At 38.0% G+C, this 16,909-nt stretch overlaps 2 pseudogenes; one reads left to right on the top strand and one right to left on the bottom strand.

Moving 5' to 3' along the window:
* LOC139456187 (zinc finger protein 721-like) overlaps nucleotides 1-16,909 on the top strand; it is an 81,723-nt pseudogene that overhangs the window by 50,751 nt on the left and 14,063 nt on the right.
* On the bottom strand, nucleotides 3,852-12,431 carry LOC139456185 (uncharacterized; annotated as a pseudogene).

Consider the following 16,909-nt stretch of genomic DNA (forward strand, 5'->3'; position numbering starts at 1 on the left):
AGTGAGACACAAATTTATGCAACCACATGAGGTATTGTGGTGCTGAAACGAAGGATCATATTCTGGATTTGAACCCATGACCAGTACATCAAGTTCCATCAACCATGACAATTGGGACACCTGTGCACCCAAGTTTCTCTCACTCTACTTCAACAAAATTGCAGTACCATAAAGGCAGAAATTAATAAGTAGGGTCTGTGTGACTAATAAAGCAGTTTCTTGTCACTTTTCGGCCCAGTTTTATATCACAATTAGATATATATTGGGTAGGAACACTAACCCTAGAACCTTACGATTCTTGTTCTTTTGAGATTCCGTAACAGCTGCGTCTGATTCAAGAATAATCCAGTTTTACATCACTGTCGGACATATATTGAATAGAAGCCCTAACCCTAGCACCTTATCATTCATGTTTCTGTTGAGATACGATAACATCAGCGTCTGTATCAGGAATAATCCAGTTTTACATCACTGTCGGACATATATTGAGTAGAAACCTTAACCCTAGCACCTTATCATTCATGTTTCTTTTGAGATACGAGAACATCAGCGTCTGTATCAGAAATAATCCAGTTTTACATCACAATTAGACATATATTGAGTAGAAACCCTAACCCTAGAACCTTATCATTCATGTTTCTGTTGAGATACGAGAACATCAGCGTCTGTATCGGGAATAACCCAGTTTTACATCACAACTAGACATATATTAGGTAGAAACCCTAACCCTAGCACCTTATCATTCATGTTTCTGTTGAGATACGAGAACATCAGCGTCTGTATCAGGAATAACCCAGTTTTACATCACAATTAGACATATATTAGGTAGAAACCCTAACCCTAGCACCTTATCATTCATGTTTCTGTTGAGATACGAGAACATCAGCGTCTGTATCAGGAATAACCCAGTTTTACATCACAATTAGACATATATTAGGTAGAAACCCTAACCCTAGCACCTTATCATTCATGTTTCTGTTGAGATACGAGAACATCAGCGTCTGTATCAGGAATAATCCAGTTTTACATCACTGTCGGACATATATTGAGTAGAAACCCTAACCCTAGCACCTTATCATTCATGTTTCTGTTAAGATACGAGAACATCAGCGTCTGTATCAGAAATAACCCAGTTTTACATCACAATTAGACATATATTAGGTAGAAACCCTAACCCTAGCACCTTATCATTCATGTTTCTGTTGAGATTTCGTGACATCTGCGTCTGATTCAAGAATAACGCAGTTTTACATCACTGTCGGACATATATTAAGTAGAAACCTTAACCCTAGCACCTTATCATTCATGTTTCTGTTGAAAGTTTGTGACATCTGCGTCTGATTCAAGAAAAACGCAGTTTTACATCACTTTCGGACATATACTGAGTAGAAACCCTAACCCTAGCACCTTATCATTCATGTTTCTGTTGAGATACGAGAACATCAGCGTCTGTATCAGGAATAACCCAGTTTTACATCACAATTAGACATATATTAGGTAGAAACCCTAACCCTAGCACCTTATCATTCATGTTTCTGTTGAAAGTTTGTGACATCTGCGTCTGATTCAAGAAAAACGCAGTTTTACATAACTTTCGAACATATACTGAGTAGAAACCCTAACCCTAGCACCTTATCATTCATGTTTCTGTTAAGATACAAGAACATCAGCGTCTGTATCAGGAATAACCCAGTTTTACATCACAACTAGACATATATTAGGTAGAAACCCTAACCCTAGCACCTTATCATTCATGTTTCTGTTGAGATACGAGAACATCAGCGTCTGTATCAGGAATAACCCAGTTTTACATCACAATTAGACATATATTAGGTAGAAACCCTAACCCTAGAACCTTATCATTCATGTTTCTGTTGAGATACGAGAACATCAGCGTCTGATTCAAGAATAGCGCAGTTTTACATCACTGTCGGACATATACTGAGTAGAAACCCTAACCCTAGCACCTTATCATTCATGTTTCTGTTAAGATACGAGAACATCAGCGTCTGTATCAGGAATAACCCAGTTTTACATCACAACTAGACATATATTAGGTAGAAACCCTAACCCTAGCACCTTATCATTCATGTTTCTGTTGAGATACGAGAACATCAGCGTCTGTATCAGAAATAACCAAGTTTTTCATCACAATTAGACATATATTGAGTAGAAAGCACCTTATCATTCATGTTTCTGTTAAGATACGAGAACATCAGCGTCTGTATCAGGAATAATCCAGTTTTACATCACTGTCGGACATATATTGAGCAGAAAACCTAACCCTAGCACCTTATCATTCATGTTTCTGTTAAGATACGAGAACATCAGCGTCTGTATCGGGAATAACCCAGTTTTACATCACAATTAGACATATATTAGGTAGAAACCCTAACCCTAGCACCTTATCATTCATGTTTCTGTTGAGATACGAGAACATCAGCATCTGATTCAAGAATAACGCAGTTTTACATCACTGTCGGACATATATTAAGTAGAAACCTTCACCCTAGAACCTTATCATTCATGTTTCTGTTAAGATACGAGAACATCAGCGTCTGTATCGGGAATAACCCAGTTTTACATCACAATTAGACATATATTAGGTAGAAACCCTAACCCTAGCACCTTATCATTCATGTTTCTGTTAAGATACGAGAACAGCAGCGTCTGTATCAGGAATAACCCAGTTTAACTTCACTGTCGGACATATATTGGGTAGAAACCCTAACCCTAGAACCTCATGATTCATATTTGTTGAGATTTCATAACATCAGCGTCTGTATCAAGAATAACCCAGTTTTACATCACTGTTGGACATGTATTGAGTGGAAACCCTAACCCTTGAACCTCATGATTCTTGTTTCTGTAGAGATTTCGTGATATCTGCGTCATAATAAAGAATAATCCAGTTTTACATCACTGTTGGACACATATTGGGTAGAAACTCTAACTCTAGCAACTCATGATTCATGAAATACGATAACATCAGCGTCTGTATCAGGAATAACCCAGTTTAACATCACCGTCGGACATATATTGGGCAGAAACCCTAACCCTAGAACCATGTGATTCATGTTTCTGTTTATATTTAGCGACATTAGCGTCTGATTCAAGAATAACGCAGCTTTATGTCACTGTCGGATATATATTGGGTAGTAACCATTACCAAAGCACCTCGCGATTCATGTTTCTGTTGAGATAATATGGTGACATCATAATTTGGGACTGTCTAACTTACCATCTGTTTTGATGTAAATTCCTAATCTGTAGCATTGATTGCCAGGATTGTAATGTAAGCTGTATCAAGGCCGCTGGTAAATGTATTGTGGACAAGGCAAATCAGTGGCTGACAAGATCAGCAAAACCCATACCATTGGGCACATTAACACAATCAGCCATTTGACATGTCATTCGGTGATGAATACATGAACACATTCATGCCTACATAATACTGTTTATCCTTGTCATAATCAATCAACTACAAACAAATTTCATCATTTTGCTAGTTCTTTATTGTTGAGGAAACAATAAACATAAATGTAACACATGAAAAGAGTTTTGCCTCAAAATGCTGAAAACAGTGTAAGTGAAGAAATTCCATGCACAGTATATTTGTAAGATGCTATATTCACCATATATGATAATCGATATTATGAATGAAAAAAACACACCTCACATTATGAAACAATATATAATATGAATCATATGTTAAGATGTACAGTACTGTCCATGAGAATAGGGAGAAACACTGTCCCTCCACACAGTAGCGAACTGATGCTACTCCCTGCTGATCTTTTCACTACTCAGGATGTCAATGCTAACTTCAACACAGAACTCTTCTTCTCAACACTTCTTCTTTCCAGAAACGTACAGGGCACAGTTGCTCTCCCTTCTCAAAGCACACTGTATTGGGAGCTGTATATGTAGTTTAGCGTTGGTGTAAACTGATACCATCAAGTTTCATTACAGCATGGTAGTTGCCCTGAAAAGGTTGAAAATATTCACATAAGTGATGTCATCACCATTGATTGAACATTTTTCATGGAAAAATAACTTATGATTTAACTTCAATATAAATAAATCCACATAGTACACCTTATTTTTACATTTACATAAATCAGTGACATTGTTAAACCCAATATAATGAAAAACAAGCCCCTCCCATTCTATTATCAGCCAATCAGGAAACAGTTGACCGTTTGTGGGTATAGCATACATTTATTTTAGGTTCATGGCAACATCAAGTTAAGTTCCATTTAAAATGCCTGTAAAGATATTATAGTTTAATATCATGTTGTCTCACTTAAATTCAAAACTTAATGGGAAGTTATAATTTGCAGTTATCTCAACTGGCAAGGAATTTTTCTCAAGCCAGTTAAATGTGTCCTGGATACAAAATTAAGATGGTGTTTTTACCACAAATATTTTCCTGAAGAAAAATGAAAATATCTGATGATAATTTGTGTACTTTTTGTAATTCACATCCAGGAACTGATATGCATTTATTTTTTGGTAAAAGATTTCTGGCTTCTGGACACAGACTCATAATTTGTATCTGGATATTCGTGTGAAGGAAAATGTGATAACAGATGATAATTTGATCTGATTTTGTTATTTTCAAAGTATGTAAGTGTAAGGTTCTTAAAATACAACCAACATTTTGTGAGGGAGATAACTGATACAGTTAGACATGAATTTCGAAAAAATATATACTTCAACAAAAACCTGCAAAACAAACTTTATACACAGTATACTGTCTCCGAGTGGACCATTCCTTCTTTTAGCCCTTACTACCGAGAGCAAGACAGGGTAACAACAAGTACCATCTTTTAACGTCTTTTGGAATGATGCTTCAAGGGATCAAATTTCTGACCTTCCGCTCTCCGAGCAGACACTCTACCAGTACACCATAGAGGCAGTCAATCAGACTTGGAATTTGATGAATTTCAATGAGTTAAGGTAACTAAGTTGACAATCCATCAGTTTATTGTTATTTTCTGAGAACTAACAATCAACAGTACTTTTCTTATGTTCACCATTTTGTAACTTATGTTCATAAGTGTAGAAAATTCTGGACGGGAAGCATTTTATCTGGACAGGAATATTTGCAAAGTTGCCCTTGCGGGAATTTTATACGCTGCTGTTACATAGCGACACGCTTAACATCAAATCACAATTCTGACATCATTGCTGGGATGATTCATGCCAAGTTTCAGCTTCATAGGCTTTGTAGCTCTAGAGGAGATGTTGAAAGTGTAATCGTTAACGACATACATACTAGCAGAAAAAGGTAACTTTTCTTAATAAAAAGTCCAACAAAACTCAATCTCATTAAAATCAGATCTTAGTTCTCGCTACCGCTAAAAAATGATCTGAGGACATCCCATTATGGGTCACGTCAGCATGACCTTTCATCCAACCAATCAAAGCGTCACTTACCAGATCCTGAAAGTGACAGTCAAAATGTGTTTTCTAATCATGAATCCTCGAAATATTTAACAGAGGGTATTCCGAACGACAGTTACAGGTTTTATGATTATATCCATAGAATTTAGGCCATCTTAAGTCATTCCAGAATGTCGTTTTGGTCAGTTTTAAATTTATTTAATCGAGAATACGTCAAAATATGTTTCGAGGCGTAGTCGCCAGTTTGAAACTAGTGCAGTAAAGCTCGAGATAGCTACCTTCTGATTGGCAAATGTCGATTTCAGTCATTTCATTGGTCGGTCCATGATCGCGAAAGGTCGTTCCTACGTGACCCGTAATGGGATGTCCTCAGATCTTTGGTTAGCGGTAGCGAAAACTAAGATCAGATTTTAATGAGATTGGACAAAACTAAGTTTAATCTGAAATTAAATAATGCATCTTTCAATATGCATATTGATGAAGACATCTCCTCAGTTTTAAGGTCGTGATTCACAATTTGCATGCAAATGTTTATGGACTGCACATAATTTGTGTGTTTGCATGTTAGTTGGGAGCAAGGTATTTACACACGATTTCATAATGTAAACAGCAAACAATGATTGTTTAGCTCTCTGGGTCTCATAAAATCTTTTTTCTTTTTGTTCAACTGTAATTAAAAATGCTGTCACGGCTTGATGACATGTTGCAAACACAAAATGCGCAAAACGAAGTTGCCAAACATTTTTAATGTTCATCGAATCACAAATATCATCTGCCACATTAATAATCGGACAATTCTTGGGTTAAGACGAATTAGTGGCAGAACAGTACATTACCGGTTGAGAGAGCACAACATCCGGTCACAACATTCAGCAATATGCCTAATTTTGCTTACACAGGACTATCAGTCACACTTGGTGTAGACAGCATCTGAGGTTCAGAAGAAAAACAGGGACAGTACACTGTTCACAAATGAGTGAGGGTTTCATCTGAACAGCTCTGATGGTCGTGCAAAGGTCTACATGCATACTGGATGTTTTAGCAACTCTTGCATTACTTACCATAATCAGTTTTGGGGTGGAACTGAAATGGTATGGGGTGGCATCACAACTCATGGGAAAACACGACTCATCATTGTTATGAGGACATCGTTTGAGATCATGTTCTTGCCTTTGTGCACATGCAGGGACGTAATGTCATGTTGCAGCAGGATAGTGCCCGCCTACAAGTTGCACCCCTCTTTAGGGCGTGTCTCTCCATCTCCAATTACCAGGAATGGATTTTGTCAATGAATTTGTTATGATAAAACATTGATGAGACAAAAGACCAAATATTATGTTGTAATTTACAATAACATAACATTTACACTACTTAATACACAGCAGTTACTTTTTTCCATTAGTATAGATGAACACAGCCATGACATAAGCTTATTTGAACCTTCGCTTTGTGTACCGGTAAGCTACAAGTGATCATCATCATTTCTACAAAGTTAAGTTTCAGCTTCTTGGAGAGTGTAGTTTCTCTTTTTTTATTTTCATTCCTAATTGTTTTTCAAGAAGCAATTTCAGCCCCTCCATTTCTCCAATTTGAATCCCCACCATTGGAGAATTGATTCCAACCAAATATGGTTGATATCTATCTCTTAGTTCCAATAAAGAAGTCGTTTAAAACAATATAGCCAAATTACTCCTATTCCGCCTTGCCACCCAGCCCTTTGGGAGGTCAGCCCCACCATTTGTACAATTTTGAATCCTCACCACCTAGGGATGCTTCCAGTCAAATTTCGTTAATTGTCAATTTGTGGTCAAAAGAAGAAGTTTTTAGAAAAAATCGTTGACATACGGACGACGGACCCCACAGAATGGCATAAGCTCACCTTGGTGAGCTAATAGTTGTGTCAGGATGACAAACATCAGACAAGCAGGCCATGTTGTTTGTATTCAAAAAGTATTTTGTTTTATTTTGTATATTTGTCTTATCTGGAAAAATAGTCTATGCTATATTACAACCAGTTTGTTTAACGTTTCAAGGCGATCAATGTTACCTTTGTTGGGTGCAACTGGACCAAACAAGCTATTTACACCAGGCTTCTTGTAACTGGACAGTGAAACCTGTGAACATGGTATACAAAGAATGAAAATCTTCATAAGAATAAACACAACACATGACACCACAGAACTGAATGAACAAATTGTAAAATAAAACACTGCACAACCACATAACTTAATCCGAGTCCCATTGTGGTGCTACACATGCCAGGTGTCATTAAGTTTTAGTTTCCTTGGTTTCTGAGAAGGAAGTTCTTAAAGTTGAACAAATCAGAATTGGAAGCTACAAAAATACCTTTGCAAATGAAGGTTAAAAAAGTGTAGTAAACATCCATCAACTTCTTCATGACAACATTGCTAAGGTTATCTAGGATAAACAAAAATATGCCTCACTACGAACCGTTTAAATGGGCCTGAAACTGATCAGAATTTATTTTTAGGGAATTAAATACTGGTAAAGGTCATCATAAATAGATTAACAAGATTATGCAGAAATAAGTAACAAATGTTCAGAGTCACCAAATGATATAAATATTTAATAATGATTGACAAATGAGGAAAAACGAGTGAATTGTTTATGACCACTTAAAATAATGGTGCTTGGTCCAGGCAGGCAAGAGGTTGATAGCACTAACAACTATCCATGTAATTGGGGTGTAATGTCACCAAATCAGCCAGGTCACACAAAACTGACATTCCATATAGTTGCCCTTTGGGAATGTTAAGAATCAAATTTCTGTGACTACGTTTTTGAGACTGAATTACTTGGATCATGTCCGTAACAATCCAAACAGTGTTAGTATACCTGTAATCTAGCTACAAGGGTGCATGCAAAGGGTATGACCATGGCATGATAATCTGAATCTGAAATCTGAAAAGAACAGTAGATCTATTTTATACCATTGTTGGAGTGCATAATAACATACATATATAACCAATCATAGCTTCACTTCCCAAAAGATTCATAGGAAACATTGCAAGTACAAGGTTATTACACTTACTGGTACATTCCATTATTAGGACACAAAAAGGTGAAAGATGATGGCATGACCAAATGGAACATATGATCACTGAAACATAGCACATTGGAGATTGCAATATAGTATTACAGCCTGATAAATGAATAATGCCATGATACATGAGTACCTGGTCAAAATAACATTCAATATGGCTGCAATGTCGTCACCCCAAAAAATCACAGACACAGTTTACCAGATTCAACCTATTATAATGGAGGCCAGATGTGCCCATTGTATTGGTGCCATTAAACTGACTCATGTAACGGAGCTCCAGATAACTTTTTGAGCAATTCAGTTTTTACTTTAGGGTTTCTATTTTAATTGGGTTATTACATTTTTCATTGGGTAACCAATATTTTTTCACTCATGTATTCATCACTCTCTTGGGTCTTTCCCAAAATTAGTGAACATTTTAAGATTTCAAAAAAATGAAATAATGTTCTAAATACATAGGTTTGACTCAGAAAGTAAATTAGCTTGTAATTGTGTTTCAGCAATTAGCTCCTTTGTATGCATGCTGAAAAAGCTTCGTTGGGTATTTATGTGAGCTGTTTTAATAATTTGAGTTTTTCATTTAATGCGTGCGATTCTGTACACAAGTTAATGGAAACTAATTGGGTTTACATAATTTTGGGGGGTATTTTACACAAATACGCTGCTTATCTGTAGCTCTGATGTAATAAATTTCCCTTCATTACCTTTTGGCTGTCTCCTCACATGACTGACAGAAATACTGTTCGAACAAACTACCCTGGGTATAGGTGTTAAAATTGCATCTGTATCTTCCCTGTACTTTTTCACAGAATATATTATTACCACAAAAAGGCAATACAAGGGTATAATAAATAAGCAAAAGAAACAAAACTATTTATCTACAGAACAGACTTTCTCACAGCATCTTGACCAATTAAAAGGATGACAGTATATGCAAGAAGACAAATTCACCATTATCCCCTAAATACTAAATACTTGCTATGGAAACTAAATATCCCAAATTATCAAAAGGCACCAGTTCAACAATAGACCTATCTATGTGCCATCCTTGTTAAGGAAATATTGTAAGTTATTTTTAATCTGCCCAGAAAGAAGCACTACCCTCATTTTCGGTATGAGTCAAAGTTGTGGCATCTCAAAATATCAATTTTTTAAAAATCCTAAACTATCAAAAGGCACCAGTTCACCACTAGACCGATCTGTGTGTCAAGTTTGGTGAAGAAATATTGTAGATTTTTAAGGTATGTTCCAAGAACGATCACTACCCTCATATTTCAGTCAAAGTTGTTGCCATGGAAACTAAAAAGATACATTTTACAAAAATCCAAAACTATCAACAGGCACCAGGTCACCACTAGGCCTATCCATGTACCATGATTGGTGAAGAAAATAGTAAACGTTTTTTCAAAATCTTACACAGAAGTATGAATGCAAGGACTGACCATGTCCATTTTAATACCCCCGCATTACATGTTGTGGGGGATAATAATTGGTAATGAAACGAGTCAAAGAACACATTCATCATGGCTGCAGCAGCACATGAAGACAAAATGTTGCAGTTCCAAATATAAGAAAAACTTGCAAAATATGACCCTGTTGTTGGGTTTACCAAATAATTACTGTATATCAAATTTCATAACGTAAATGCAGAAGTGGCTTTCTAAAGGGTGGAAAGTATATGTTCAAAAGGGTTGCCATGTCTTGACAGCTTGAAGTTGTATTGGCATCATGTTAGTGGGATCAAATACACAAAATCTCAGCTTATTGAAAATATGATTTTCAGAGAAGATATTGAAAACACAAACAAACTTCATAAGGTATGTGAAAGTTTAAGGCCATAGAAGGCACAGGTAATACAGTCATCCAAGAAGCCACCTCAATTTGCTGGGCAGAGTTGCATCCCTGTCTGTCTCACAGTCCTTGAACCATATTATTTTCCCTTCCGCCCAGCCCATCTCACTGGGTCTATTTTTAAACAAAAATGAAAATAAAATGTTTCTATCAATATTTTACATTTTCAGAGACTAAGCTGCATCCCTTTCATATGCCAGAAATCTATGACAATGGGTTCAAATCCCATAATTACCATGATTATTTTCCTTGGTTTGTGAGCACCATTTCCACGCAGGTGGGTCTCATCAAGTGGTAAATATCTAAGATGTTCCTCCCAGATCAAGCAAAAAATACACCAATGTAAACCCCATAACACATATCAAGTTTCATAATGCCACATCTGAATTGGCTGTGTAATATGCAAAAGTGATATTTTGTAAATAGTCTCATGTTTTAGAATATCATTGCTGAGATTTCAGTTTCATAGGCCTTGTAGATTCAGAGGAGGTTTTGAAAGTGTACAAGTTAGTTATTGACAGATGACAGATAATGCACCATGAAATAAGCTCATTTGACTTCAAATTGGATATTCCTGTATTCATGATAGCCTGTAGTTTGATTACAGTATACCAACTCACACCTCATAACTTAATAAATGGCCTAAGGTCTGAGGGAAAGTAATACTTTCACAATTGCCATAATCAGGTCAGCGAGTTTGCATAGTGAATGGTTGAGTTGGCTTAATGCAACTTAGAACAGAGTTTCAGTAATATCACAGTGTGTCAGCTGATGATCCAGTGAGGAAAGACTGATATAATGAGGTACCGATAATACTACAAATGTGGTTTTTCATATCATGACATCCATGATTTAATTTGATGTATGATGATTCCTCTATTGTCATTCCTGACTTTATCATGGGGGTGCATAAAGATAAATGTTCACAGCACCTGTGCTTAGCTTGTGCTAAAATCTATACAACAGTAAATTAGCCTTAGTATAATAATATAAATTCCCAACATGTATAGGGGTAGAATACAACATACCTGATTTCCTACAAGGGTTGCACCTCAAATTTCCTGAATGTGGCAGGACACAGCCCACTTGGATACCCTGGGAATAAAAAAATGAGTAAATTGGTACTGATATCTTGACATATTGGTTGCAAAGGGAGGTAATCAATGATACATGTATAGTTTACTATAAATTTGCCGGATGCACAATAATCTTTATGATCCTTTATTAACCTCATATGTCTACATATTCCCTCAGTGTTCATCATAACAACAATAACAACAACAACAAACAAAAAAGAGGGCATGTAGACTAGTGAATTAGAGCGTGGGCCTTATCTCACAATGGAGCGAACGCCAGAAATGGACCTCACTTTGAACCCAGAACACAGACCTTTCAGCAAAACAAGTTAATTAACACTAATAATCTAGATGAGATTTGATGCTTCCCCGATGATATATCTATGTTAGTCCTACACTCATTCTGGGCCTACAGACATAGAATACAAACATGCGTCATGTGCAGGGTCAGCAGGCACGTTGACGTTCTCCATCTCAGTATCTGAAAATAAAAAGTACCATAGTGAATGGTTGTAGACTGTAAATTATGTTTGCACAAAGACTAGATAACATTATGACCAACGAACAAGTAAGAACAGATAAACAAAAAGCAAGATCTAACCGATAAATGTTTGATCGAAAACCGATCGCTATGCCGGCCAAGGGGGATAACTCTTTCTGACCACGTCGGGACGAATTTTCCAAAGACAAACTTTAACCTTGTTTGCCAATATATTTTGTAACGATCAGTTCTTATAAATATGTGTAGTTCTATCAAACAAATACACATACAATGGCATGTATTAATGAAAACCGTAACGATCTTCTATTAAGACCGGATTGGTATATCCATAGATCTATCTATTGGTTGTTAAAATTGTAATTAGGTGATGTATAAAATATATATACCGTATGAAGATACTAAATCTAAGTCTAGCCTGTCTAGACCGGAGATAAAAACAACAACAAAATGATGACATCCTACCATCTGCTGAATGCTGTGTTCGACACTGCATGTTCCAATATGGCGTGAAATGCGCCCCTGTGAACATACATCCTAATATGGTTATGCTATTTAATTGTTACTGTTAGTTAGTAGTAGCAGTAAATGTTGGTCTCCAGAGACGTAGAGACCGTCTTTGTACCTACTAGTAGCAGGTCATAGTTGCTAACAACTCTGTGCTAGTAGTAGGTAATATTTCCTGGATCGGGTGTATCAAACGGGTCCTCTGTCTTGCTGAAATCCACCCCATACCATAACGCTACCGCCCCCGAACCGATCTTCTTTCATAACACAATGATTGACGTAACGTTCACCTCAAGACGTCGGTACACTCGAATCCGCCCATTGTTGTGGCTGAGGTGAAAACGAGACTCGTCAGTGAATAGAACTTGTCCCCACTGCATGGCCGTCCAGCGTAGACGCTGTTTGCACCACAGTAGACGTGCTTGACGGTGGTTTCCTGTCAAAATGGGACGTCTGGCGGGTCCTCTGGCGACAATCCCTGCACATCTGAGGCGACGACGTACGGTTTGTGAAGATATTCGTCGAAGGCCAGGGGTGCTTCTAGCAGTCACTGTTGCTGGATGGAATCGATTTCGTAGGTGTGTTGTTCGAATCTAGTTGTCTTGTCGATTATTGGTTACGCGTGGCCTGCCACTCCAAGGATGGTCTCTGACTGCATTCGTCTGTTGCCAACGTTGCCATAATGGTGTTTCTCTAGACGTTAAATTGTCTTGCAACATCACGTTGACTCGATCCTGCTTCAAGCATACCAATGGCTCGCAGACGCTCATTTTCGGACAGTCGTGGCATTTCGTAATGTTGAATAATTGCGTAATTTTGTTGTTTTTTCTGCGTGGTTGTTATCAGCACGATGCTAAACAATGCATATGGAATCCCGTTAATGCACATGTTTTTATATCCTTCTTGGGTAGTGAAATGCATGGGGCTTGCATAAAAGTCAACTTTTGCGTGGACGTGCGTTTTTGTGACTTGATTCCATACATGTGTACTACAATAGTGAAAACCAAACTTTACTTGTTTGAAAAATACACTAAAATATTGGTGTCACAGGAACTTTTGTTGTTGAGTATATGTGACGCAACTCGTGAAAATATCTCATTCTTCCCCCGTCACTCGATTAGCAAGTCGTACCAACTGGTTGTACCGTGTGAACAGCCCAGACGATATGTCAACGCAACTTTTATCGAGTGGTATGACTATAGCAAAGGACACGACTGTTCCCATTCATTACTCGCGCGCAGCGTTACTGTTGTGGCTGAACTGTTTATGCATTGATTCGAAGATCGGACTTGCAATCCTTTCGAAGCCAAAGTCTCCATAGTCCAGTCTGTCACGGGAACGAATGTAAGTTTTAATTCATTCATCTCTCGATATAGATCTAAACTATTTGAAATGTCGTCAAAATGTTCGAAAGGAGGATGTGCGGCGACAGATAGGCCTGTTGGGCCGACACAAGCGCGCAAACCCGTGAGATCGCACACAAGGCGACTCACGAATACAAGGCGACATGTAGAGTAAACTACGGTTACAACGAAATCAAAGGAACCACTTATTTGAATTCGTTATAAACGTAGTTCGTTATAACCATATGTACAACATAGATAGATCAAATGGGCGGGACCAAGAAAAAGTTCGTTATAGATCTACGTCAGTCCGTTGTAAATATGTTCGTCATAAACTTAGTTTATTGTATGTTGTAACCGAAGACAGACGGCCTCGTCTGCGAGTTTGTTATCAAAGAACATTTTTAGGTCCAGTCCATTGCTGCTGGTACATTTTTGTAGTTGATCTACCTGTGAAGACAACGACCCCTTCAGCCATAACATCGCGAATAACGTCTGCTCATAGACAAGTTCAAAAGTTTGATGTCGCATAAAATCTTGTTTCATTTAAGGTAAACTACACTCACTCATTTGTCTAGCCGCCGTCGGGCCCACGGGTGGCCCAGTCGTCTAAGGCGCCGTGATTTGCTGTGCAGAGTTGCGTCCCTTGGGCACGCCAGAAACCTATGATTGTGGGTTCGAATCCCGGTTCGCCCCGATTATGTTTCTAGGTTTATCAGCACCATACCCATGCTCATGGGTTTCACTGAAGTGGTAAACGTCTGAAACTTGCCTGCATCACTTCGGGCTTTCCTTCCACATTAAGCTGACCTGCTGCGATATAACTGGAATACTGTTAAAAGCGGCGTTAAACCCAACTCACTCACCCACTCTAGCCGCCGTTATTTTAATTAGAGTGTGTAATCACCAGAAGCCAATTAGCGCCAGCGACCCAACAAACAGGTCTTCTGACCGCCAACTGGAAAACCTTGTTGAGAGCTGGGGTAATTCCCTTGAATCATCGCATTTAGATTATGATGTTTACTGTGACCTTTCAACTTGCGAATTCATATGATATGCGTGCTTAAATGTGTATAATTTTTTAATTTGACGTTTACACGATATACGGCTTTTCGATTGGACGAGAGGTCGGTCACATGACCGCGAAGTTGATGTTCATAAGTGTATGAACGACACAATTTGACGTTCATACGTTTTTCACGAGACCGTGTTCTTGAAATGACATAAACACTGACGGACTACTTCCACATTCCTGGGGAAACCCCTGGGAATTCCCTAGCACGAAAACATACATAAGCATTATTTCTGATCATTTAGAACCTTTTATCTTGGTCTCAGCATTTCAGTATACATTGAGAAACGTAAGAGAGCTTGACTGCATGATTGTTCACGAATTTCCTCGCTACGGCCCATCCTAATGAACAAATGAAAAAATGCACATCCAAACTATCGTCAGTATTGACTCGATGTGTGTCTAGGCTGACAGTGACCGTCTCCAGCAATCAACGAATTTACCTTGGTGTCTGTTTGACGCATCTTTAATCACCTTTCAATAATCGGTCAGTTGATCAATTATGACTAACACATGTAACCGCCACAGGTTCATTAACAACTTCGGAAATCCTCCCGGCACGTTTATCGTGTCGGACATTTTGATGTCTTGTACGTGATGTAATTTATGTATTACGACGCGCTGTCAATGTGACTGACTTACTGAGGTAGTTCATTACAGACCTTTCTAATCTAATGTAATGGGGATATTATATGAACACATGTGTTGCGTAAGATGTTTCTGAAGAGCAAGTTCTGCATCCATACGCTCATGTCACCTCTCTTTTGGGGGATCTAATTTATTCCGCGATATAGCTGGTTGTTGTTTGGCTGTCAGTGTAAACATGAAGTCACATGTACTAAATAAAATTGTGTTTAGATCTTGGCCTACGTCCTTTGAGGAAAGAAATTGTGATACAAAATTATAAGAATTGACTTTCACTTTGTGTGAGTTCATTTGAGTATGAACCATCATAGAGTGAGGGCCAAACATTGTATGAACGTCGTCACAAGCTCCGACGTTCATACAGTTTGGCCCTCAGTCTATGCAGGTTCATACTCAAATGAACTCACACAAAGTGAAGGTCAATTCTTAAATGCACAATTTTGTAGCTTGGCAAACAGAAAATGTGTATGACTTATTTTTGTAACAATGAAATTCAGTTTGTATTCTCAATCATCTTCCCGAGGCAAGAGCGTCCACTAGCCTTTTTATCAAAGTCTTGTTTCCACCCTTGCCACATCAAGCTTTCTTTCCTGGGCTATATATGATTGGACTAGCGCACATTTCAATAGTCAAATCAGAGAACATTTCATAAAATCAACATCCATGACTGGTACACCTTCGTATCAAAGTGCCTGTCTTTCTAGTGCGCTGCCTGTCTCTGTTGACACAAATATGTCTTTTTCATCTATTAAAACCCCCAACAATTCCCTCTGTTTAAGCTAGGGATGAAATCGCGAATATTTTCGTTATCTGATCAACTTTGTCGTCACCTATGGTAGTTGCCATCACTGTGAACAATACAAGATAAGATCTAGAACAGTGATCTGATTGGATATCATGTTTTCATTACAAGGGGCACAACTCATGATCTATGCGAGGTGAAAAGTGGCCTTGGTGCAGCAAGGGTAGAAACTAGGCTTTGATATAAGCTAGTGGACATGCTTGCCTTGTGAAGATGATTCCCAACAGCAATGACCCTTATCTTTTCTTGCAAATTGCATATAATACAACAATTACCACTCCCTTCTTGTCATCCATGTTTCATGGTATGACCTTCCATCGGCATATTTGTTGTCATCCACTTGATGCTCAGTTAATGACTTTATTACAGGTATGATAGTTGTAGAACTGCTCAGATTAGCTGACAAAGACTGCAGAATACTATAAATCTTAAAATTAACGCATCTCTAAGTAATACGACTGCTGGCCCCTAGCCAAAAATGTGACTCAATATCAATGCGACTCCCCCCAACATCCCCAGTGAAATGTGTTTACCTTAATCTAATCAAACACAAATAGCATAATTGAACCAACATGACAAGACAAAGGCTGTAGATCTGAGGACTGTGATGAAGCCCGTTTGGTTGTGCAGCGGTAGAAACT

Source organism: Haliotis cracherodii, unplaced genomic scaffold (genome assembly GCF_022045235.1).
Source record: "Haliotis cracherodii isolate W230 unplaced genomic scaffold, xgHalCrac1.p SCAF_11, whole genome shotgun sequence".
In the NCBI taxonomy this organism is placed as follows: Eukaryota; Metazoa; Mollusca; class Gastropoda; order Lepetellida; family Haliotidae; genus Haliotis; species Haliotis cracherodii.